The 25,178-nt window shown below is 38.6% G+C and overlaps 1 non-coding gene across 1 annotated transcript; it reads left to right on the forward strand.

Annotated features, from left to right (window-relative positions):
• The first annotated feature begins 19,290 nt into the window (after positions 1 to 19,290).
• Positions 19,291 to 19,397, forward strand: LOC123640819. The gene has a single exon (XR_006736063.1). It is a non-coding gene; the product is annotated as a U6 spliceosomal RNA (small nuclear RNA).
• Positions 19,398 to 25,178: the final 5,781 nt, after the last annotated feature.

Below are 25,178 nucleotides of genomic sequence, written 5' to 3' on the forward strand. Positions count from 1 at the left end.
AAATTCTCCAATGGCTTCGTATTATCTTAAAATTATATCCAAACTCTTTACCATGGTATGCAAGGCCTTCCTCACGTGGCCCCACCTGCCTTTTTGTCCTCACTTGCAACCATCTTCCCCTTCACTTACTGTGCTCCAGCTACACTAGGCCTCTATCTGTCCCCCCACCATGCCAAGCATGCTCTGCCTCAGGGCTTTGGCACTTATTGGTGTCTCTATCTAGAACGTTCTTCCCACAGATCCTTGCATGGTCAGCTGGTTTTGTGATTTAAGTCCTAAATGAAATATATTTTCTCAGACCTGGCCACAGTATCTAATCTACTCCTCCCAATTAGCCTCCAATACAATGGTCTGTTTTTACTTTCTTTACATCACCATTTCAAATTATTTTATTATTTCATTGTTCATTTTATTCCATTTATGCTTGTCAACATGTGATTGATATTAGAATGTCAGAGCCATAAGGATAAAGGCCTTGTCTTTCTTCTTCATCTCATTATCTCCAATGTCTAGAACCTGGCACATAATGGCAGCAAATTACATTGACTAAATGCATGAGTAGATAAATGAATGAATCACTTGTCCATGGTCACACGGTTAAGTAAATTGTAGAACATAGATTCTAAACCATTCATTCTTGTTTCAAACGCTACAAGGTAATGTTTGAAAGAGTTTATTCCAAAATTATATGTCAAAGTTAAACACAAGAAATAGATTAATTTTTGGAAGGATCTGATTCAATAATAATTATAGCTGCAATTTAGGAGGGCCTACCCTATGCTACGCACTGTGCTAAGTGTTTTCTAAGTGCTGTCTATTTAATCCTCAAAACCACTCTATAAAGTAGCTATTATTATCGTCATTTTGCACTGAGGAAATTGAAGCTCATAAAGGTTGAGTAATTTATTCATGTCACACCTAACAGGAGACTGAACTAAGATGGAACCCAGGTTTATCTGTCTCAGAATTTGACCTATCCAATTCCAGACCATAAAAATTGAGTCTGTTTCAAAATAATGTGTCACAATGTACATATTTCCTCATCTAAAAATAAATTTTTTAAATTGATACTTTAAAAATAAATTTTAAACAATTTGTGTCAAAAACATAGTATGTAAATTTTGTCATCACTCTTGACAATTCTTTTTTCAAGTAGAGAAACAAGATGTGATTTGATGGTGAAATTTTCCCAGCACTAAAATCTAGCATGTTACATAGATAGGGCAGTTCCACTAGATAGAAATGATAAATGGCAGATGTCCAGAGCTACTTCATTGCCTTTTATATGAAATAGCAAGAATGTCTTTGAAGGGACATGTACACCACCTAATAAGTTATCTTCCAAAGTGCAGTGTTAGTGAGTACTAACCAGCACAAACTACTAAGGTATAGGAATAATGCTAACCTGAATCTATCAGCATAAACTCTTTCTTTCCTTCTACTCAGGATTTTTTTTCTAGTTTTCTCTTGAGATGGCTATTTACGAGCCAAAGTGGAAATTAGAGACTTGCAAAGAGAGATCAGACACCTACACTCTTTAAACATCTGTGGATGCAGAATACTGACCTAGACATGGGGAAAACAGATAATAGAGAAAAGCTCTTGACTGTTTCTTATCCAAGTAGTCTGTCTCCAGCAGGCCTGGAAAACCAGCTTTCAATAGAAGCAGACAAGTTATTATCTGTCAGATAAATGATTCTCTAGGGGAAACGAAAAACTTAAAACATATCCAACTAAAACAACCTACCTAAGCAATCCAGAAATGACGATAAGAAAAAAATTTGGTATGAGTTGCTAAACTGGATAATATTCCAAAGCAAGTAAATGAAGCAAAGACTAATTCCTGACACTAAAAAAAAGAGAGAAGGGGATATTAAGAGCTTCCCACCAACAGCCTGGAAGAACATACCCTTATCGCAGATCTAGCACATAAATCCAATGCATCCAATTTTATGAGCATCAGGACATCAGATAGTATGGTCATAATGGATTTTTCTTCACATAGTTAAATTTTTCTAAATAAAAACTAACATGCATCATTCTGTCCAGTGCTGTCACTTCTGTCTCTAAACTACCAGTGACACAAGGATCAAATGCAATGATGTAAAAGTTCTTTGGACTCTCTAGAACAAATCTACTACTTAGCTCCAAATACCTACTTATTAAAATCCACCTTTATCAAAGACAATAGAAAAACTATAGAAAACTTCTTCCAACCCTACTCTTCATTTCTACTTATTGGGTGTTTTCCCAGATGGACAAACTTGCTGCCCAGCATCCAGTCAATTCCCCAAAGTCATCCATCATTCCTACCACTGTTAAAGGAGTTCACTTTCCCTCTTAAATTCAAATATAAATATATCTCTTGCCTGCCCAAAACTTCTAACAATGCCTATTTCCTACAGAATAAAGCCCAAATTCTCCTGCCTTGCCTTTCAAGCCCTCTACAATTTTGCAATTTCCTAACTTTTCAAACATGCGTTCAGTAGACCCTAACTTGTTTTAGTCACACAATTATACACAGTTCCCTAAATGAACTCTAGAGCTACTTATTTCTAGGCCAGCATTTCTCAAACACTAGGGCTCCAAGGGGCTTCCCAGAAATAATTTAGGACATAATGTTCTGGTCTTTGCTCAGGCAGTCCCAGCCTTCTGTGGAGATCCATATCAAAGTCTATCCCTGGCAAGAAAACAAATGAATCTATCTTTTCCTCACCCTTACAGATCATGTGGAAGCTCTCTTTTATCACTTTATAAACCAATATCTATACAATGCTTAATGGCTTACAAAAATCTTTTACACATATTGCCTCTTTAAATGATCATAAAAGTCCTGTATTTTCAGTAGTATTTTCTTGGGGAAAAAGAGATTTTTCAGGACCTCAGATAAGTTACTTCTGTCTGAACATTATTTTTATTTGGAAAACAGGAATAATAATAACTCACAACTAAGAAATCTTTGAGAATATTATTATTGTTAAACCAAGGTACTTATTTCCAAGAACAATACATAGTTCTCACACAGAGAACACAAACTGATACACTATAAATAAAATTTGACTGGCACATATATTGTGTTTGGCCTGCATATTTTTTCAATTGATCCAACATTTAAAAATTAGAAGTTCATAAAATCCATATCAGCTATCCATCTTCTCTCTCTCCCCTCAAAAGCAGAAGAAAAAAATGAGAAGGAAAAGCAGAGGACGGAGGAGAAGGAGGAGGAGGAGGAGGAGGAGGAGGAAGAGGAAAGAGGAGGAGGATTTAACATTTCTATATGGAGGAAGGGCAAGATGGCGGAGTGGAGGTGACCTCCTGGATTTGTGCTCCCGGAGAGGAAGGCATGAATCTCGACCTGCCACAACGCTAGAGGATTGCTCCTCCACAGGAACGGTGGAGTGAACCCACAGAGAATCACCGTGGGACACAGGGAACAAGAAAAAACAGAGGCGAGTGGGAAATCAGACCGAGATAATTTGGAGAGTGCGGGACAGAAAACAGACAGCGGAGTGCGGGACCGCGGTACCTGCCTCACCGACGAGTGAGGCGGGTTCAGCCCCACAGCAAAGCGGCTTGATCTCCCCACTGACCTCCACATCCACTCAGTCAGGGATCTGACTGAAATTGGTGCAGAATCACCGCGGGAGACGTGGAGCTCCGAGGACAGGTGACATAGGCGGGTCTCCTTGGTGCCCTATCTCTTAAAGGGACAGACGCGGACCTGCACCGAGGCAAGGGGCCGCGAGCATGAAATATTAAAGCGGGACTTTTTTGCTCTTTTCTTCCCCTACGGCGGCTTTCCGGCCGGGGAGCTGCTGTGGGCCCTGGCGCCTGCCAAGCTCTGAACGCTCTCCCCCGGCGCCTGCGACCGGCAGACGCGCGGTCGCCATCTTGGTTCCCACAGCTAAGCGGAAAGGACCTTGGACTCTGGCGGGTTTCCGGTGCCCTATCTCTTAAAGGGACAGACGCGGACCTGCACCGAGGCGAGGCGCCGCGAGCGTCAAATATTAAAGCGGGATTTTTTTTTTTAATCTCTCTCTTTCTTTATTTCTTTCTCTCTCTTTTTTTTCTTGTTTTCTCTTTCTTCTTCTTGTTATTCATATTGTGTCTCTCTTTTTTTTTTTCTTTCCTTTCTTTTTCTTTTCTCCTTTCCGGTGGCCCTCCAGCCCAGGAGCCACTGTATACTCCTGAGCGCTCCAGACCCCCAGCTCTAATTCCTATCGGACCCTGAAAATTGCCCCCCAGTGCCAGTGATCTGCGGGTGGGCAGCAGCAATTGTGCGGGCCAAGGTCTAACTGCTGCAGAGCCATAGGGTGCCAGGCGGCTCCCCAGGAGGCTCGATCCCCTGATCCATAGACCCTCTCCAGGTCCCCTTCCCAGGTGTGAACACTGAGTGCTTCCCCAGACGCAAGAGTGTGGAGCCCGGACCTTGGGAACACTGGGATGGTGTAGACCTTTGCCCGTGGTAGCTGCAGCAGCTGGGGCACAGAGTGAGTGAGGGCACTGCCTCCTCTGCCTAGCCAGTGTCTTTCCTGCAGAAAGAGACAGAAACCACACATCCAGAGGAAGAACCAAAAGACAGGGGGAAAAAAAAAGAAAAAGAAAAAGAGAGGGAGAAGAGGCTTTCTGCTTGCAAATAGTGTGAATCCTGCCTACTAACTGAAAGTCCACAACACAGTGATTTAACTTGCCAAACTGGTCTTAGGTCAAGCCAACCCTCTGGGGGTGGACCCATCAGAAGCAGTCCCCCAACTGAGATAGAAAAAAACTCTAAACAACACACAACAGTCTCCCCCTCTAGACAAAGGAAGCAACATACCTAGACTGTTTCACAGCCTAAGAACAGAATACAAGACGTGCTTTAACTAGACTAAAGCTGTGAGAAAAGATCTAACGATAGAGCCAGATGGGAAGGGCTCAGCGGAAAAATATGGGGAGCACAAAAAACCAAACGGAAACCTCACCCCCAGAGAGAAATACCAACGCTCCTCCAATTGGCACAAGCCAGTTTCAGAATACCAACATGTTACCAGAAGAATTTCAGTCTTGGGTTATAAATAAGCTGAATGATATACAAGAAAAAATTGATATCCAACGCAAAGAAACCACAAAAAAATTCCAGGATTTGGAAGAAAAATTCACTAAAGAAATAGACATAGTGAAGAAAAACCAAACTGAACTCCTAGAAATGAGGGATTTATTCAGGGAGCTACAAAACACAGTGGAAAGTCTCAAGAACAGGGTAGATCAAATAGAAGACAGAATCTCAGAGATCGAAGATAACTCTTTCCAATTAAATAAGACAGTCACAGAGATAGAGCAAAGAAATAAGAAAAAAGATCAGAGTCTTCAAGAAATGTGGGATTATGTGAAGAAACCTAACGTGAGAGTTATAGGCATCCCTGAAGGTGAAGAAGATAATAAGCAAGGGCTGGATAAACTATTTGAAGACATAATAGAAGAAAATTTCCCAGGCCTTGCTAAAACTTTAGATATACAGGTTCAAGAAGCTCAAAGAACCCCTGGTAGATTCATAGCAAATAGGAAAACACCACGCCACGTAGTCGTCAGACTGACCAAAATATCCACTAAAGAGACCCTTCTTCGAGCTGTAAGGAGAAAGAAACAAGTAACATACAAAGGGAGACCCATTAGAATTACGCCAGATTTCTCAACTGAAACTTTACAAGCAAGAAGAAGTTGGGGCCCCGTTCTCACTCTTCTGAAACAGAATAATGCCCAGCCTAGAATCTTGTACCCAGCTAAGCTAAGCTTTCTATATGAAGGAGAAATTAAGACATTCTCAGATAAACAAGGACTGAGGGAATTCACCAAGACAAGACCACCCCTCCAAGAAGTACTCAAAAGAGAGTTACACACGGATCATCACTACAAAGACCCACGAATGTAAAACCACCCAAGAGCTAAAGATCAAATTCTAGCCACCACAATGGCTCAAGAGAGAAAACATAGCAATGAAGTTCTACCCAATAAGATAAACAGAAATCTGTCCCAATTATCAGTTCTCTCACTAAATGTCAATGGCCTGAATTCCCCACTCAAGAGACATAGACTGGGCCAATGGATAAAAAAACACAAACCAAGTATCTGCTGCCTTCAGGAAACTCACTTAACCGGCAAAGATGCATTTAGACTGAAAATAAAAGGATGGAACCTGATATTTCAAGCAAATGGTAGCCGAAAGAAAGCTGGTGTGGCAGTTTTAATTTCCAATAACTTAGTCTTTAAACCAACAAAAGTAATAAAAGACAAAGACGGTTACTACATACTGGTGAAAGGCACAATTCAACAAGAAGACATAACCATACTTAATATATATGCACCCAATCTTGGTGCACCCAGATTCATAAAGCAAATCCTACTCAATCTAAACCAAATGATAGACAACAACACTTTAATAGCTGGAGACTTTAACACCCCACTGACAGCACAGGACAGATCCTCCAAGCAGAAAATATTTTAGGTTTTTAGACTTGCCACAACTATTCAACCCTGTCACTGTAGCACAAAAGCAGCCATAGACAATATGGAAATGAATGAACATGGCTGTGTTCTAATTAAACTTTATATACAGGTAGTGAGCCATATTTGGCCCACATGCCATAGTTTGCTGAACATTTTTCAGGAGGAAAGGAACTATTTTTATCATCTTTGAAGTTTGTTGAATTGAACTGAACTACTTTGGAGAACTTCATTCTTTTGGTTTGAGGCTCTGATCTTTGCTGACACACACACATATGTATGTGTGGATGTGCGTGTATGTGCGTGCAAACGTGGTGGTGGAGGGGGGAGAGAGAGAGAGGTGGAACAATAGTAACTGACACTAACCACTTCAAAAAAGGGTTGCTGCAGAAATGGAAAGAGAATGGGACATCTTTTTTATACATCTTATTAATGGAAACAAAAATCTCCGAACTTTCACAATTAAGGTCCTGACCTCAGTACTACTGCTTGGTCTTTAAAAGATCCAAGGGAATATCAGTTTAGAAACATAAGTACCGGCATAGAGAAAATTGACCTTCTTTTCTCTGATGAGAACTCTAGGAGTGATATTTACTGAGATTATGTTGCTTCCCTAAGTTATAGTTTAGATACTTGGGGATAACATAAAAATAGAAGGATAACAAACAGTGTATTATACATATGTAATATTCTCTTGATGAGAAAATAAAGCAGCTCTTCAGATTAAAGGAAGGAAAACACATTCATGTAGAAACTAACAGTCGTTCTAGTCTTGACTATTACTGATATGGCTGGAAAATAACTACTCTGTGATAGAAAATTAGGGAAATTTTCGGCCTGGTCTGAGTTTTAAAATAGGTTTTTTGGGCCCAGCATGGTGGCTCATGCCGGTAACCCTAGCACTCTGGGAGGCCAAGGCGGGTGGATCGCTCGAGGTCAGGAGTTCGAGACCAGCCTGAGCAAGAGCGAGACCCCGTCTCTACTAAAAATAGAAACAAATTAGCTGGCCAACTAAAAATATATATAAAAAAAAATTAGCTGGGCATGGTGGCACATGCCTGTAGTCCCAGCCACTCGGGAGGCTGAGGCAGTAGGATCGCTTAAGCCCAGGAGTTTGAGGTTGCTGTGAGCTAGGCTGACGCCATGGCACTCACTCTAGCCAGGCAACAGAGTGAGACTCTGTCTCAAAAAACAAACAAAAAAAAAAAAACTCAGACCAAATATAATTGATTCAATATTACCTTTGTTTGTTTGGATCCCGCTGGTGTACATTGCATATCCATCATTTGAGATCTCTGTTGTGGGAAAATCATGCTACCTTTGCCAATGAAAGAAAATACGTGAGCCATAAAGTAGGCCAGAACTTATTAAAACTATATCAACTACCATTTAATATGACTCATTGATTTCAATGAGTGACTGAGAAGGTGACCTTAAAAGTATGAAAGAGATATCATAGGAGCTCCAGAAAAAATGAACTCCCATGTTCTACATTTTGAAACCATTGTTAAATCAAAATGATGAGACATTTATTTTTCCTGTAATTTTTCCTCCTTTCTTCAAGATGACATCTTCTTCCAATAGAAAACTGTTTTGTCTACATGAAAAACCTGTTGTTTAGTGTAGCCAACTCCATTAATGATCTTAGCTCTATCTTCTGGATAACTTTCCATACTTTCAATATCAGTACTTGCTGCTTCCCCTTGCACTTTTATGTTATGAAATAGCTTCTTTCTTTAAACTTCATGAATGTCTGCTAGCTTCTAAATTTTCTTCTACGGCTTCCTCACCTCTCGCAGCCTTCATAGAATGATGATCATTAGGGCCTTGCTCTGGATTAAGTTTAGGCTTGAGGGAATGTTGTGGCTGGTCTGATCTTGTATCCAGACCACTCAGACTTTCTCCAGATCAGCAGTAAAGCAGTTTCACTTCCTTCTCGTTTGTGTGTTCACTGGAATAGCATTTTTCATTTCCTTCTGGAACTTTTCTTTTGCATTTCTAACTTGGCTAATTGTGTAGTGCAAGAAGCCTAGCTTTCAGCCTATCTTGGCTTTTGACATGCCTTCTTCACTAAGCTTAATCATTTCCACCTTTTGATTTAAAGTGACAGACATGCAACTCTTCCTTTCAGTTAAACACTTAGAGGCCACTGAAGGCTTATTAATTGGCCTAATTTCAATGTTGTTAGTTCTCAGGGAATAGGGAGGTCCAAGAACAGGGAGAGAGACAGGGGAATGGCCAATCAGTGGAACAGTCAGAACACACAGCATTGATCAATTAAGTTCACTATCTTATATGGGTTTGATTTGTGATGCCTTCAAACAATTACAAAAGTAACACCAAGGATCATTGGTTACAAATCACCATAACAGACATAATAATAATGAAAAATTTGAAATATTGCAAGAATTACCAAAACGTGACACGGAGAAACAAAGTGACCACATGCTGTTGGAAAAATGGCGCCAATAGGCTTGTTCGAGGGAGGATTGCTACAAATTTTCAATTTGTACAAAATGCAATATCTGTGTGAAATGCAATAAAGTGAAGTGCAATAAAATGAGGTATGTCTATAAAAGAAATTTCTTACACCTAAGTGCTGGGGTGGAATAAAACTCACTGCTGCTATAGCACTTTTTAATGAGTCACTTTAATTTTATACAGTTCAGTCACATCTCACATTAAATGCAAAGTAGAATCTTTCTTATTCTCAGCCTCCTCCACTCCCAACTCATGAGCTATAATGTGCCAGACACTATTCTAAACACTTTACCTCAACCTTGTAAAAGAGATACTATTGTTGTCCCCATATTACAGATAGGACACTGAGGCGCAGAGAGGTTAGATAATTTCCTAAGTTCTCATAGCTTGCAAAGAACCAGGACTCAAAGCCAGGCAGAATGACTACAGAGGCCACAGTCTTCACCAGCCAGTTGCTCTTCTGACTCTTCAGGCTATGTGAGGCCTCCTGCCATCAGACAAGCAAAGTCTAAATGATGTGGAACGAGAAGTTCCTCATGCCCTCAATGTCCTGGTGTAGCCATGAGATAGCAGATGTGAAAACTCTGAACATGAAAACAAAAATAAGCCTCAATGAATAGCTGTTGATTAACTGAATGTTTTCCTTGACAATTTTCAAAAGCAGACATTTAAAAACCTCTTTCTACAATGGAGCATTATTCCAGAGCTTTAAAGTTTTAAAAAAGATGGTGTGCTGAGGTCAGATCAGTCCCTTGTTTTAGCATTCCATAGAGTTAGAGAAACCTTATCACACCTCTCTTATTAAATCTCTGTGTGCCTCACATGGAGGAAAATGGTCCTCCCTCCTGGGCACATGGGCATGGCTCCAGCAAGGAGTGAAACCTACAGGAGTGGCTGGGCCTGTAGACTGTCACAGGCGGCAAGTGGAAAGGAAAAGTGGACATTCACTACCTTGTCTATGAAGTGTCTTATCTCCTTCCCTCTAGACCAAAGAGGAAAACCATAGTTTCCCCGATATCTGGGGTGGGGGCTGGGGCGGGGGCGGTGGAATGTAATAAAAAAGAAAAGATCTGATTAAAACCCCACTGCATATGCTCAGTCTAATCGCCTTTTTTCTCTGCAACCTGATTTCAGCAATTATGTTTATCACTTAAATGCCTCCTCTTGTTCATAACTTTGATGATTCTCACATGGGCTGTAGACTGTTTACTCTAATTGTGTTCTTATTAACATTTCATTTTAAATGACTAAAAATAAGACTTTGACCTTCCAAAGTGAATGACTGCTTACTACCCTCCCTTGGGGAGAAATTAACTTTGGAAATATCTGCAAAGTATGTCCACAGTGATATGTCCATTCATTTTTCTTCCTATTTGTTTCTTTGAGGTAGAGTCTCCTATTTCTTTTCTGGAAGAGATAAGGGCAAGGGATCACTGGGCCCCAAAGAAAATATCAGAAGATCATAGTGACGAACAAAAAAGGTTTCTGTAAGAGAATACTGAAGTGACTATTTTTTTCTCATGGACTCACTGATCTATTGCTTTTATTTTAGAAGAGAGATCAAATGCTGAATATTTTTCTTAATATATACCAGCCATTAAAAATTATATCATTTAAGTTCCATTTTTTTCATGTAAAGAGAATTATCTTTTGATCATTTCAGGGGGAAAACCAAGATTATGCATTGCTGGCAAAAAACAAAACAAACAAACAAAAAAAAACAACTTCCTTTGGGATGTGGAACATGAAAAAACAGGATAATGAGGATTTTTTTTTCCTATTCAAATTTAAGACTAAATATGAATTGAAAAACATTTAAATTTGAATGAAAACAATCAAAGATCAAAAGAGGTATTTGTAAAGACTAGGAAAACTTAATACAACATATCCCTTGTGCCTTTACAAATGTGTGTGATAAGTGGTGTGTCAGCACCAAATAATAATTCCACACATTTTATTGATAATTGTCTTCAGCCTGACATATGGAAGGAAGCATAATGGTTGTAGAGAATTGCAGCAATATATTTAGTTCCTTTAAACCTCTACTTCAATCGCCTTTCATAAAGTAAAAGAAATGAAAAGAACTTTATAAAATATACAAAGGAAACTAAACTTATTGATATATGCTAGGAGACCCAAACCAATTCCTTTAATCCAGATGCACATAATTCTTACTGCAGACCAGCCTCAATTTTTTTGGATGAGCAGTTGCTCCCTCCTGTTAGAGCTTGGGAAGAATGACTATCTCTGATCGTGAAACACTAGCATTAAAACTAAGGCAATATGCCCACCCACCCTTTGAATATATGAAAGGGAAGAAAAGTAAAAAATAATAATCACCAGCTTCGAAGCACTGACTTTTTATGTCTTTTACAGAGCTCCATGAATCTTCCAAAATTAATGACAATGGATAAGCTTCCTCAAAGATTTTGCAGGATGCTGCTGCACATTTCTGCAAGGTAAAGCAACTTACTTAGCCCTCAATGAAGGGGAAAAAAGGGGAGGGCTTAGAAAAATAAACTAGCTTGAAAATAAAATTATCAAGCTGAAGAAATAACATATTTTTAAAAACCCACCTATTCTCAATTTTAATCATCTCAAAACCTAAAGGGGAATTAAACTTGTTGATTTCCACTGCTGAGGCAATTTTTGCTGAAATTTGCAAAACAGGTCATTTTACAAAATAAAAGGAAGAAATCATAAAGATTCTGTGTTGTCCAGAGTAAAGACTATCGATTAAACAAGAAGTGGGAAAAAATGAAAATAAAACTCAGTTGAAAAGAAGTTGATCAACTTCAAAATTATAAAAACTTTTTGGCAAAATAATTCCTAAATCCATAGCTGACTACAGGAAACTATAAATAATAAACAGTAATTCAAAAGTTAACCATCCCTAAGATATTTACTGGTAATTATTCACAAATAAGCAAAGGAATAATCTTTCTGCTCATGATGAACTAAACACTGATGAAACAGTAAAATTCATTCAATCATTCTTTTGTCCAAAAAAATATTTATTAAGGGTCTACTATATGCCAAACATTCTCCTAGACACTGGAGATACAGCAGTGAACAAGAGGGACAAAAACTCCACTAGAATATGTAAGAATAGAGTTTACATTCTAGTAAAGAAAGCCAAAAATTAAAAATAAATAAATAAAACATATGTAGCATATGTATGTTAGATGGTGACAAGTACTACGGAAAAACAAGGCAGGAAAGGAAAAAGGGGAGTGGCTGAGGGTGGCAAGATTTGAAGATGAGTGAAAAGGAGCAAATTGAATAATTCAGGCCTACTTAGAAGGTAATATTTTTGCAAAGACCTGAGGAAGTGAGAGAACAAGACATTGTATCTGGAGCAAAAGCATTTCAGGTAGAAGGAACAGCAAGTTCAAAGATCCTGAGGCAGGGGTATAGTTGACATTTCCAAGAAATATCAAGAAGTATACTATGCTTACAGTAACATCAGGCAGAAGAATATAAAGATGATTTCATAGAAGTAAGAGAATGGGATCAAGATCAGATACATTCTTTTAGGCCACTGTAAGAATTTTGACTTTTTCCAGGCATGATGGTTCATGCCTATAATCCCAGCACTTTGGGAGGCTGAGGCAGGAGGATCTCTTAAGGCCAGGAGTTTGAGACCAGCCTGAGCAACATAGTAAGACCCCAATTCTAATAAAAAAAATGAATGAATGAAAGAGTGAATGAATAAAAAGAAAGAAAGAATTTTGGCTTTTTCTCTACGTTGGGAAGTTTTTGGAAGAATTCAAAAAGAATGACATATTTTAACAGGACCATTCTTGTTACCTTGTTAATAAATACCATCAAGTAAAGAAAGAGGCAATAGCAAGAAGACCGGATAAAAGACTATTATGGTTACCCAAATAAGATATGATGATAGCTGGGACCTGAGTAGTAGCAGTGAAGGTGATGAGAAGTGATTAGACTTGGGATGTGTTTTGAAGGGAAAGTCGATAGAATTTATTGATTGACCCTGGCAGGGAAGAAGGTGAGAAAGAGGAATCAACTATGACAGCACGGACTTTGGCTGAGTGTGATCAGCCAAATCAGCCTCAATTCTTCACGTCACCCAGCATCCTGCCCTTCCCATGGCCTCACTGTGAGAAGTATCTGTTTTCCTACTCTTTGACTATGGGCTCAACCATGGACTTAACTTTGGCCAATGATATGTGTATGGAAGTGACTGCCTGCCCTTTCTGAGCCTAGAACTTGAGGGGTCATGTACATTATTTCTTGCTCTCTTACACTTGTTTTATCAGCATGAAAAGAATATTCCCTGACCAGCTTGCCTGTTCTAGAAAGATAAGGAACCAGTGCAGTAGAGCTGCTGGGGTGACCAACAGTGAGAAGTAGAGCTGTCTTGGCCTCTGAAGCCTGAAGCAGAGGTACCAGGCCAAGCCCAGATCAGCCAAATCCAAATCAATCTTGGACATGTGAATTAATAATTAATGATTGTTGTTTTAAGCCTTTGAGGCTTGGCGTGGTTTGTTATGATGCAATAGCTAACTGATATACTGAGCAACTTAAAAGACAAAGTTGTATTTACTAAAATAGGGAATCCTGCAGAAGGAGCAAGTTTTGGGGGAGAAGATCAGGATTTTAGTCTTGGACATATTAAATTTGAACTTCCCATTAGACTTTAATGTAGAGATTGAATATGAATTGCATGTACCAGGAAAGAGATCTAGGCTAAACTGTAAAGATAACAGTCATAAGAGTTTAGATGGAATTTAAAGTCATGAGGTTAGTTAAGTTCTCCAAAGAAGTGAATGTAGATAAAGAATAGATGAAATTCAAACCATGAGATACTTCAATGTGAAGATGTTAGGGAAATGAGGATGAACCAGCAAAGAAGACTGAGTAGGAGCAGAAAAAGTATAGGAAAAGGTCAGAAAGGGGATGGTGCCTAGAGGTTTAGCAAATAATGTAAGGTACACAGTAAGTGATCTACTGCACCAAATTGTGTGCTGATAGGTCAAGTAAAATGAAGACTGAAATATTACCATTGGATCCTGCAATGTGAAGGTCTGGTGACTTTACTAAGTTTTCGTTGAGTGTTAGGGGTAAAAGCTTGATTGGAATGAGTTCAAGAGAGCGGGAGGGGAAAAAAGGGGGCAGTATGTATAGATCACTCTTTAACAAGTTTTAATATATAAAGGAGCAGAGAAATGGGCAAGTAGCTAGAGAAAGAAATGAGATTCATAATAAAGAAGTTAGGGGTTTATTTAATGGCAGCAAAAATGGATTTTTTAAAATATACTGATGAGAATGATCCAACAGAAGAGGAAAACTTGATGAAGAAGAAAGTGAGACAGTCGATAAAAGAGAAGGCAGAGTGTATGGGAACTAAAGCTAGAAGGTGAGTAGTGCTGGGTGGAAACTTATGAAAGTCTCTTTCAGTTGCTTCTATTTTCCAAGTGGAACAGGAAGCGAGGTCAGCTAAGAGAGGATGGGGGAGGAGATATGAGCATTCAAAGTATGAAGAGAAAGTATGAAATGATCAGGTAGGAGAGTGGAAAAGAAAATGTACTACATAAAACCGAGCTGCCTACTACCCACTTGAGGTGAGTGATCACGAATTTAAAGTGAGACCAATCACATAGTTCTATATTTGTTTATGCCCACATTCTGTTACCTGCGTGTAGCCAAAGTAGAAAGGTAATGAGATAAAACTTATAAAGCAAGAAGGGTACAACAGGGGAGTTAAGAGTGTAGGCAAGGGAGTGATAGTGATTGACCATGGAATATAAGCTGGAGAAGAAGAGAAATACATAAAAGAGGGGAGTGAGAGAAAGTGAAAGATCAGATTGAAGGACTTTTGGAGCTGTGGTTATGAAGGGAGTTGAAATAGAGCTTATGAAGAGATTTCCGTTACTGACAACAACACAGTCGAGGTACGACTTTGAGAATGAAGAACTGCCTGAAGGGTGGAGGACAAGACAGGGGGAAGAGGAGAGGTGAAGGAACCGAGAAGTCAATGTATGGAAAGATTCATCTTCCAATATCCAATATTCCTCAGATATTGAAATTGCCAAGAATTAGGTCAAAATAAGTGTTAGAGAGTTCCAGTAAAATAAAAGGTAAAATCTTCCAGAAACTCAAGCAAAAAGGTTTTGTGTTTCTGCAAAATATTTATTTCATACATTAACTGAAATCATAGAAAGTGGCATTCAAATTTGTCTATAAAACATTTAATAAGGATCTTAAAAGTACAGTAGAACTCTCTTGATCCATCTCCAATTTAAACAACTTGCCAGATTGCCTGATGCTCCCACTGTCTGCAAAGCTTTTCTGTTGAAGCCCAGAGCCCCAGAGCCAAGAGAAAGCCCATGGCAGAGACCGCTCTCTGGTCTGCTCACTCAGGTCTACTCCCACCAGTTGAGTTGGATGCTTGCCATGAGTCAGTTATGTTTGTTTCTAATACTGTTTATGCCTCTTGAACTTGTTTTTGTAATTACATAATTATATAACTTCATGAAATGTAATGTAAATCAATGACATGTGAATGCAAAAAACAATGTGGCTTCTTTGCAAACTATACTGAATGATAGAAAGATTTTGTAAAGCTGAGTCACTAAGAAATATGCTGTCAGATTAGGTGTGAGAGAGACAACCATAAAATATTTTTAAGGAATCATAAAAATGTAGAAGGTGCCAGCACTCGGATTGCTTTACCCATGTCTCTAGGTTATTGCTCCACTTACAGAAGCAAAACCAGAACTCACAGACAATGAATTATTGGTGTGGTTGATGCAAGAAAGATGAAGCAGAGCTCCAATCAGGGAACCCACACCAGAAATGAAGACAGTGGACTGACATCAAAATATTGGTGAATGAACACAAATTTATATATTTTTAAGGTAAATAAAATATTAAAGGTGTCTTTTTAAAATAATTTCCTGTTTTAACCAACTTCTTCAGTTAACCACTTTAGCTAACCAACTACTGTTCTGATTGGATTGGATTAAAGGGCTTCTGATGTTTACATTAAACTAGACCAGAATTTATGCAAGCAAAACCCAGAACTCAAATGATTCATTCTTAAGGTAAATCCTTTATAAACATATAAAAAACATACTTGGTTGCACTAAACAATCACTTTGATTTTTGTTGTTATTCTTGTAAAGTCACATCTTATAATTATTGAAACAGGAACAATATTAGAAGAGCATCAACCACACACTTGCCTTTAAGGGAGACTCCTGAATTCCTAAATGGATGAGAGCTTCTGCATTGAACTTTCCCTTTGATTCTTTTTGTATCAGAACAAGAGTTTTGCTGTAATAAATTATGTCATAACTTTACATCCATCATTCACTAGTGTAGGCTGCATGAATGTGGTTAACAAGTAGTTAGATATTTAAAATGACCTGCTCTGGTCCAGAAGGATACTTAACAGTGTGACACAGAAAACATAATGGTGATTATGCTACTGCACACACAATTTGACCCAGTATTTCTGTCCGAATCCAAAACACTAGATGAAACTATCATAACCAGGTAAGCCAGAACATAGAAACTCTGAAGATGACCTTAAAAATAAGGAGAACCTCACTGGGATATAAGGAACAGATGAGAAGTAGTTAGAATAGAAGAAGAGAAAAGCAGTCTCTTTTGAACACTGTGATAGACTCCATAGTTTAAGAAGCAGAAGGAAACTAAAAATTTGCTGTAAATAGTAAGAAATGTCCTGTTCAAAGCAAGTAACTTTGTAGGAACAAGAAGGAACAAGAACACTATGAAATACATGGAAAAGGATCAACAAGATTTGGATGGCCCAGGAGGAAAAACTGGAACCAAAATTGTTCTCTCAGCCACATTTAGCTAAGTGTTGTACTCATTTTTTAGTGAGGATGAATTAAAATACTGGTTTCATTATAATCACTTATAGCTTATCCTTATGTTAACCAGATACTAAACTACATATAGTTTTCATTTCATACTATGAATTCAGTCAAAATTAAAGTTCAAAGTTAAAGAACCCTTCCAAGTATTAATATTTTAGGAGCTATGATTCAAGACTGAGTTGAACCCTATTAAAAACCACAGGCAAAATTCTGACCTCCATTGCTGATTATCATCTTTTTTGGAACAATTTAGTGATATGCACCAGGTCCTATACATTCTTCATACCTATTTACCAAGTGATACTACATCTAGAAATTTAACCTATGGAAAAGGAGAGTAAATAAACATTTATACAAAAAGATTTGAAAACAACCCAAATTAACAACTTTAGAGAAATAGTTAAATTATGATACATTTATATTTTACTACTGAGCGTTCTATGGACCAGAAAAATAGCAAAGTGGGCAATAGGTATGTGTACAGGGGAGAATATTTGTTATTTTGAGAGGTGAACACTTTGTTCTTCTCAGGATGGAAACTGTTTCCAGATGGGAGAGAAGCAGCAAGCTCATATGCCTAAGGACCCAGGCAAGTGACATAAATCAGTGAAATGGTCTCTGTATATCTGTGGTCCCCAAGCCCCGGGCCACAGACTGGTACCGGCCTATGGCCTGTTAGGAACTGGGCCACATAGCAGGAGCTGAGCAGCAGGCGAGCAAGTGAAACTTCATCTGTACATCTGTATTTACAGCTGCTCCCTACTGCTCACATCACCAGACAAGCTCTACCTCCTGTCAGACCAGCAGCATTAGATTCTCATAGGAGCATGAACCCTACTGTTAACCACACATGCAAGGGATCTAGGTTACGTGCTCCATATGGGAGTTTAATGCCTAATGATCTGAGGTGGTGATGCTAGCACTGGGGAGCAGCTACAAATACAGATTATCATTAGCAGAGAGGTTTGACTGCACAATAAATGTAATGCACTTGAATCATCCCAGAACCATCCCCCACACCCCAGTCTGTGGAAAAATTGTCTTCCATGAGACTGGTCCCTGGTGCCAAAAAGGTTGGGGACCACTGATGTATAAGAGATAACATGGAATAATGATACTGGGGCTATCCACGGCATGCTGAAGAGCACCTGCCCATCTATAGGACAAAACCAATACCCAGCTCCAGCCCAGTTGTATCTGGGAATATGCACCCATTGTTGCCATCTCTTCTGATTTTTTCCTAAGGGAGTTTACCACCTGGATTTTGCTAGGTTTTATATGTAATGGTCGATACTGTAAAGGGTCATCTTATATTAACCCAAGGGATGCCAGGATTTTTTTGCATCTGGATTAGAGGTCAAAATAAATTAAGATGCCTTAGTGACTGTGACTTTTTGTGACAAAGAGGCTTTCTAGCGATAGCCTAGATAGGCTGGAGTTAGTCAAAAAACTAGCTAGCTAAACTGCTCTACAAAAAAGGTTAATTTGAGGGTGGAGGAACGTAGAAAAAAGGAGAGAAAAGAAGGACTAGGAAGCCAAGTAACATAGGAGTAAGTGGAGTGAGGACTTATAAGAACATAGATTTTTAAGTATCAAATTCACTCGGATTACTATGAACCTTCAGCAATGTATGCCATGCCCATAATGCCTTGGATGATGGTATTTTTCAAAAATTGAAGGATGGGGGCTGTTTGCTCTTACACCTGGGTTGGTGTGAGTGAGGAAGAAGAGAACCACTCTAGGAGTTGAGAGATGAATAATTTTCAAGAGTTTAATAAAATAAGAAATCAGAAAGAGAGGTACTATAAAAAATATAAGTTTCTAAGAAGTGACAGAAATCATAGCTAGGACATTGGATACCACCTATGGCAGAAAATAGTGAGTGTATTAAGGTAATCCTACCTGCAATCTCAAGATCTCAGTGAATTAAAGCAACAGAAATTTATTTCAACTTTATATTATGCCACACTAGAAAAAATTTTGTTTTCTTGGGGACACAGTGTTTATTATGAAAATAGAATAAGAGCTTTGAAAACAAAATGATCCTTTCTAATTTAATGAAAAATTCTTTATTTTTTATTGTCTTCTGTGCATGAGTTATATGCAACTTGAAAAACAGTTCTTGTGGCTCCCAAGGTGAACAGACATGAGTTACATGAGGCTCTGGGCTCAAAACTAGCATGAGTTAAATACAACTCGCATTGCAGTTAATGTGTTAATACAATTTAATTGGTGTCAAGTAGCAAGGTAGGAGCTCTGCTCCACACAGTTATTCACATTCCCAGACTAATAAAGGGTGCAGCACATGGATTCCAAGGTCACCTTGAGTATTCAACTACCTCTTGGTAGGGGAGTAGAGAATTATGCAAGATATTTTTATGTTCCACATTCTATTAGCCATAACACAATCATATGGCCACTCCTACCTATAAGAAGGGCTAAGAAATGTGATCTAGTGCTCGCTTCGGCAGCACAAATACTAAAATTGGAACAATACAGAGAAGATTAGCATGGCCCCTGTGCAAGGATGACACGCAAATTCATGAAGCGTTCCATATTTTTGGACAATGTATATAACCTGAGCTTTTGTACCTGCATGAAGAGCTGAAATAAAAATAAATAAATAAAATAAACAAATTAAGAAGCCAAAAAAAAAAAAAAAGAAAGAAAGAAATGTGATCTAGATGTGTGCCCAGGAGGAAAGCAGAACTATGTTCTCTAAAGAATTGGGTAACATGTAGAACATGGATGGATGGATGGATGGATGGATGGATGGATGAAAGAAATAAAGATAAGGATACATGGACTAGGGATTGGAGAGACAGAGGCAAAGAGAGAAAAGAGAGAGAATCCCCAAATATTTCTGTGTGTGCTTTTATGTCCAGATTTGGGGGAATGTATATATATATTCATATATAGATGGGCATTTTGTATACTCTGTCCCTTCTTAGTCTTCTCCCAGAATCCCTATGATGTTGCTATAGTCTACATGACCCTGCCTCCCAAGGCAAGAACTAACTGAACTGGGGTAGACACCTTACCCTGACTAGACCATTGAGAGCCCCATCAAGAGAATATGGAATTGAGGCAGAGGAGCTGTCATGGGTTCTTAAACTAGGAAGTCATATTAGGCTGCTAGTTGTCTACTAGTCCCTTTTGTCTATAACAGGGTTGTGGCTGGACACAAGGAAAACCAGCTAGATTTGATATTTCCCCGCCTCTTGCAGGTGGCTGTGGCTATATGGTTTACTTCAAGTCAAAGGACTAAGAATGGAAGTAAGACATGCAAGTTCTGGCTTATCTGCTAAAGACAAGCCCTTTCTCCTGAACTAGCTCTCCCTACCTCCTCCCATGAATTAAACTTGGACATACCCATGAACCAGCTTCAACCAGGCAAATAGTACAAAAAATGCATAGCAAAAAAAATATTGAAGAAACCTAGATCCCAGAATAACTACATGGAACAGAACTGTCTCACCAACCTGAAGTGAGACAGAAATAAACTTCTTTTGAAGCCAATGTATTTTGTGGGTTCTTTGATGCAGCAGCTCAGCTTTTCCTTAAACTTATACAAAGGCCGTAGAAAGCCAGAACTGGGGTAGCCACATGCAAATGCAAAGTTAAGAAAGCCTGTCTTCAGGAGCAGAAAAACATCCTATGCATATGTTACATATTTTTTTAAAAAAGATCAGGAAAACACCAAAAGGAAACAAAGGTAGGAAAACATTTTGGAAGAATGAAGAGAATAAGTTATTATTGCCATCTTTTCAGTTACTAGTTTCATTCCTTCTTGATGTTCTTGAGTTTCATTAATACACTTTCAATAAATGTCCATTTTTGATTAAGCTAACTTGAGTTTATGTTGCTTATAGCTATGAAAACCTCTAACTAAGCAAGAATGAGAGCAAGAAATACACCAAAATGTCAAAAGTGTTTGTGTCTATGTGGTAGGAATGCAGTCACTTTATCTTTTAATTTTTTTTCAATTTCTCAAACATTCTGTAATGAAAAGACATTATGTTTCTAACAGGAAAAAGATTATACTGAAAAAGTTTGTCATACAAAAAGGGAAAATCAGAAAAATGATCCTTCCAATAGAATTCTCTCTTAGCCGTACTCTTTGTCTGGGTGTGCCAGATATTACATGAAGAATAATGATACTCTTTATCAAACACTGTCATATGCAAGGCACTGTACTAGGAATGTTTGATATGGCATTTCATTTGATCCTGATACCAAATACGTGAGGAAAACAATATTAATAATCTCCATTTTAAGGATAGGAGGCTCTGACAGGTCAAGTAACTTTCCCAAGGTCACAGAGTTAGTGACTGGTAAAATTAGGATTCAGACTTGGTAGAATTAGGATTCAGAGTTAGAATTCAGTCCATCTCTTGTCACTAGGCAACAAATAATTAATATCTTAAAGAAGAAAAGAAAATTACATGTAAGGGGCTCATCCAATCTTTTTTCAGCAAAGAACTACTTTACACCTTCTGAAAGCCCTGCTGTTGACAAGATCGTTACTTGCCTGTGGTCTCCCTTGGAGCAGAGCACCTGGAAATCAGGGACTTGTCTAGCTATTTCTGTAAGCTCAGGCCTGCTCAGGGAAAATAAATGACTTCAGGAAGTAATGTGATGATATCTTCCACTACCAATGTTTAGTTCTATAGTTAATAATTTGGGGCCATTCAGATTCAGTGCTCCACTACTCAGCAGTGGTGAGGCAGAAACTGAACGACAACCTGAAGATATGAAAGATATGAAAATAAATGCGTTTTGAATTAATTAACAAGGACTCTGCAATCTATAAGTCCATTAAAAAGAGAAACTCTGCTGAAACAAGCTTTGTATTTGTGGAAGGAGTGCATGAGCAGAAAGCAAGGCATTCCTTTCTTACTGAAAATCTGTTCATCTTGTGAATAACAGGGGATATGAAGAAGGTTTTCGAACCTAATATCATAAACCTGGAATATTTAGCAACTCTTAGTGCCACTGTTGATTCCTTCAAAACTCTTCCCCATTTTATCTTTTGAGGAAGTGTAAGATGTATATGATGCTGTGTATAAAGTCTAGATGGTAGAGCTACAGTTTTAGGAGATGTCTCAATTTGTGGTAGGCAGAATAATGCCCCCCCCAAATATGTTCATCTCCTAATCTCCAGAGCCTGTGAATATTTTAAGTTACATGGCAAAAGAGAACCAAGATTGCTGATAGAATTAAAGCTGCTGATGGGATCAGGATTGTTCATCAGATGATCTTGAAATACACAGGTTATCCTGGATTATCCAGGTGGACCCAATGTAATTATAAGAGTCCTTATAAGTAGAAAAGGGATGTGAAAGAGTCAGAGAAAAGGTGATGATGTAAACATGGTAAGAGGGATTCAACATAAAGACCCAACCCACCATCTCTGGCTTTGAAGATGGAAGAAAGGAGCCATGAGCCAAGGAATGCCACAGTCTCCAAGCTGGGAAAGGCAGGGAAATAGATTCTCTCCTCAAGCTTCCAGAGAAGAGTGCAGCCCTGTTGGCATCTTAATTTTAGCCCCATTGTTAGGTTATAGGCTTCAAACCTATAGAACTTAAGATTAAAAAAATGTGTTATTTTAAGCCACTAAATTTGTGGTAATTTGCTATGGCAGCAATATACTACTAAGGCCAGACCCAATGGCTCATGGCTAAAATCCCAGCCCTTTGGGAGACCAAGGTGGAAGGATTACTTAAGGCCTGGAGTTCAAGACTAGCCTGGGAAACATAGCAAGACCTCATCTCTACCAAAAATAAGAAAAATTAGCCAGGCATGGTGTCATGCACCAGTAGTCCCAGCTACTCAAGAGGTTGAGGCAAGAGGATCACCTGAGCCCAGGAGTTCAAAGTTACAGTGAGCTATGATTGTACCAGTGCACTCCAGCCTAAATGACAGAGTGTGACTCTGTCTCTTAAAAAAACAGACAAACAAAAGCATACTATTAGTGTAAGAGATGCAACAGATCTGCTTGTAAACATGCGTAAATGAGAAAGCAAAAATTAAAAGAAGACTGAGGTGAAAGAAATCTATCTGCCTGTACGACTCAAACTGACCTCTGGGGAGGTTTCCTAAAAGTGGGTAGAGGGAGTTGCAATTAGTGATTGAGGTCTACAAGGGAAGGGACTGTTATGACATGGCGGGAGGACACTGGGAAATGTACAACAGTGTTAATACACTTCCTGGCAGAACGATCAGCTCTGAAAACACCTAAAAACCTTTCATAAACATATGACAGAGGAGTCCATAGTTTGTGTAGTCTGAGGAAAATCTGGCCTGTATAAATTGACACAGAAACAAAATCACATAAATATACAGTAAAAGAATTTTGGAATTGAAACGAGTCTTAGAAATTATATGATCCAATTCTCTTTTTATACATAGGAAGAAACTGAGGCTCAGTGAGATGAAATGGCTTGCCCAAATTATTTTATGTCACAGCCAATACAAGAACACAGTTCTCCAAATTAGTAGATTTGCCTAAAAAGGGTAGGATCTGGCTACAACTTCAAAGTTATTTTACTTTCTACTAAACTCTAAAAGTAAAGTATAGGAACAAAATAGTTGTCTGTGGATAGCGAGAAAACACAAATTACTCTAAACCCAAGCCAAAATAGGATATTAACGTTGACCAGGAGGAAGGAGACACTCTAAGCTTTGAGGTACTACATCCTGGGAAGAAAAGCAACTTTTTCAGAGTCTTGATAGCTAAGGACCATGAAAACTCCCAAATAAGGCTCCTTCAACTACCCATGGTTTGGGAATGATAGCGAGCCCCCCTGAGACCCTGGAACTAGTCTTGTTCCTTCAGTAGGTGTGACAGCCCAGTCAGTCTCAGCCAACCTCAATAACAATGAAAAGGATAGTAAAAATAGCCCCTGACATAATTGAGCACTGTCACTATCATTCCAAATGCTTCACATGTATTATCTCATTTCATCCTCATAGTAATCTTGTGAAGTGGGAAATATTATCCTCATTTTACATGCAAGAGAACTGAAGTACAGAAAGGCTGAGTAACTTGTCAAAAATGATTCAGCTACTACATGGTCAAGCTAGAATCTGAGTCCAGCAAGTCTGACTCTGGAGCTAGGCTCTGACTTAGCTCTTGCTTTCAGCAATGGACTACATGGGGCGAGAATCCTGTCCTACTCTTCTACACAGTCCCCATGCCCAGAATCATTTTAGCGCATCTAAAGCAAAATAGCACAGAGGTCAGAGACTGGGCCATGGGGTCAGTCATTCCAGGTTCTAAAAAATGACACTAGCATTCAGTATGACCTTGGGTAAGTTATTTGCCTTCTCTGAATTTCAGATTATTTACCTGAAAAAAGAAAAAAAAGCATAACAAAAGAAATCTACCTCATAAGGTTGTTTTGAAGGTTAATGATATAAGACATTTAAAAGACGTAGCCCAAGCATGTGTATTTAATAAATAATAAACAAGATTCTACACAACTGGGGGTTACTTTTGTTACATTTCTTTGCCTTTCAAAATTATTTTTTAAATGTTCCAAAAATCTGAATGTCTCCCAAGCCCCCTCCCAAGTATTGTGAAAAGTCCATTTAAAGAATAATTTTTAAAAAGGTTAAAGAAAAGAAAACAGGTTAAAGAGAATATCATTCAAAAGAAGTTTTACTCCCTTGAACTTTAAAAAGGAAGACAGGCTACAATTTAGCAAAGCTGACAGTAGCAGTGGAAAAGAACTAACGAAGTACAAAGTTTCTGTGAACATATATAGGAGTGTATTAAGATATGTAATCCATTCTCCTATCTACCAGTAGATATTCTTTTGCATAAATCTTTTTGTTCCTTCAAGTACGGCTCATATGACAGTAGTTTCCAGAACCTGCTTTATCTTGCCTTTCTATCAAAAAAAATATCATTGAGCATTTACTTTTTGCAAAGCATAATACTAGAGCGTGTGAATACAAAAACAGATAAGACATAGTCCTTTTTTTTTTTTTTTTTTTTTTCCTTGAGATAGAGTCTTACTCTGTCACCCTGGGTAGAGTGCAGTGATGTGTCATCGTAGCTCAGTGCAGCCTCCAACTCCTGGGCTCAAGCAATCCTCCTGCATCAGCCTCTCAAGTAGCTGGGACTATAGGCACATGCCAGGATGCCTAGCTAATTTTTCTATTTTCAGTAGAGACGGTCTCACTTTTACTCAGGCTGGTCTTGAACTACTGAGCTCAAGTGATCCTCCCACCTCTGCCTCCCAGAGTGCTAGGATTACAGGCATGAGCCATTGCACCCAGCCAAGACACAGTCCTTATCCTCAAGGAATTTATAGTCTACTTGGAAAGACAGAATAT

The sequence above is a fragment of the Lemur catta genome, chromosome 6, assembly GCF_020740605.2.
Source record: "Lemur catta isolate mLemCat1 chromosome 6, mLemCat1.pri, whole genome shotgun sequence".
NCBI classification, from domain to species: domain Eukaryota; kingdom Metazoa; phylum Chordata; class Mammalia; order Primates; family Lemuridae; genus Lemur; species Lemur catta.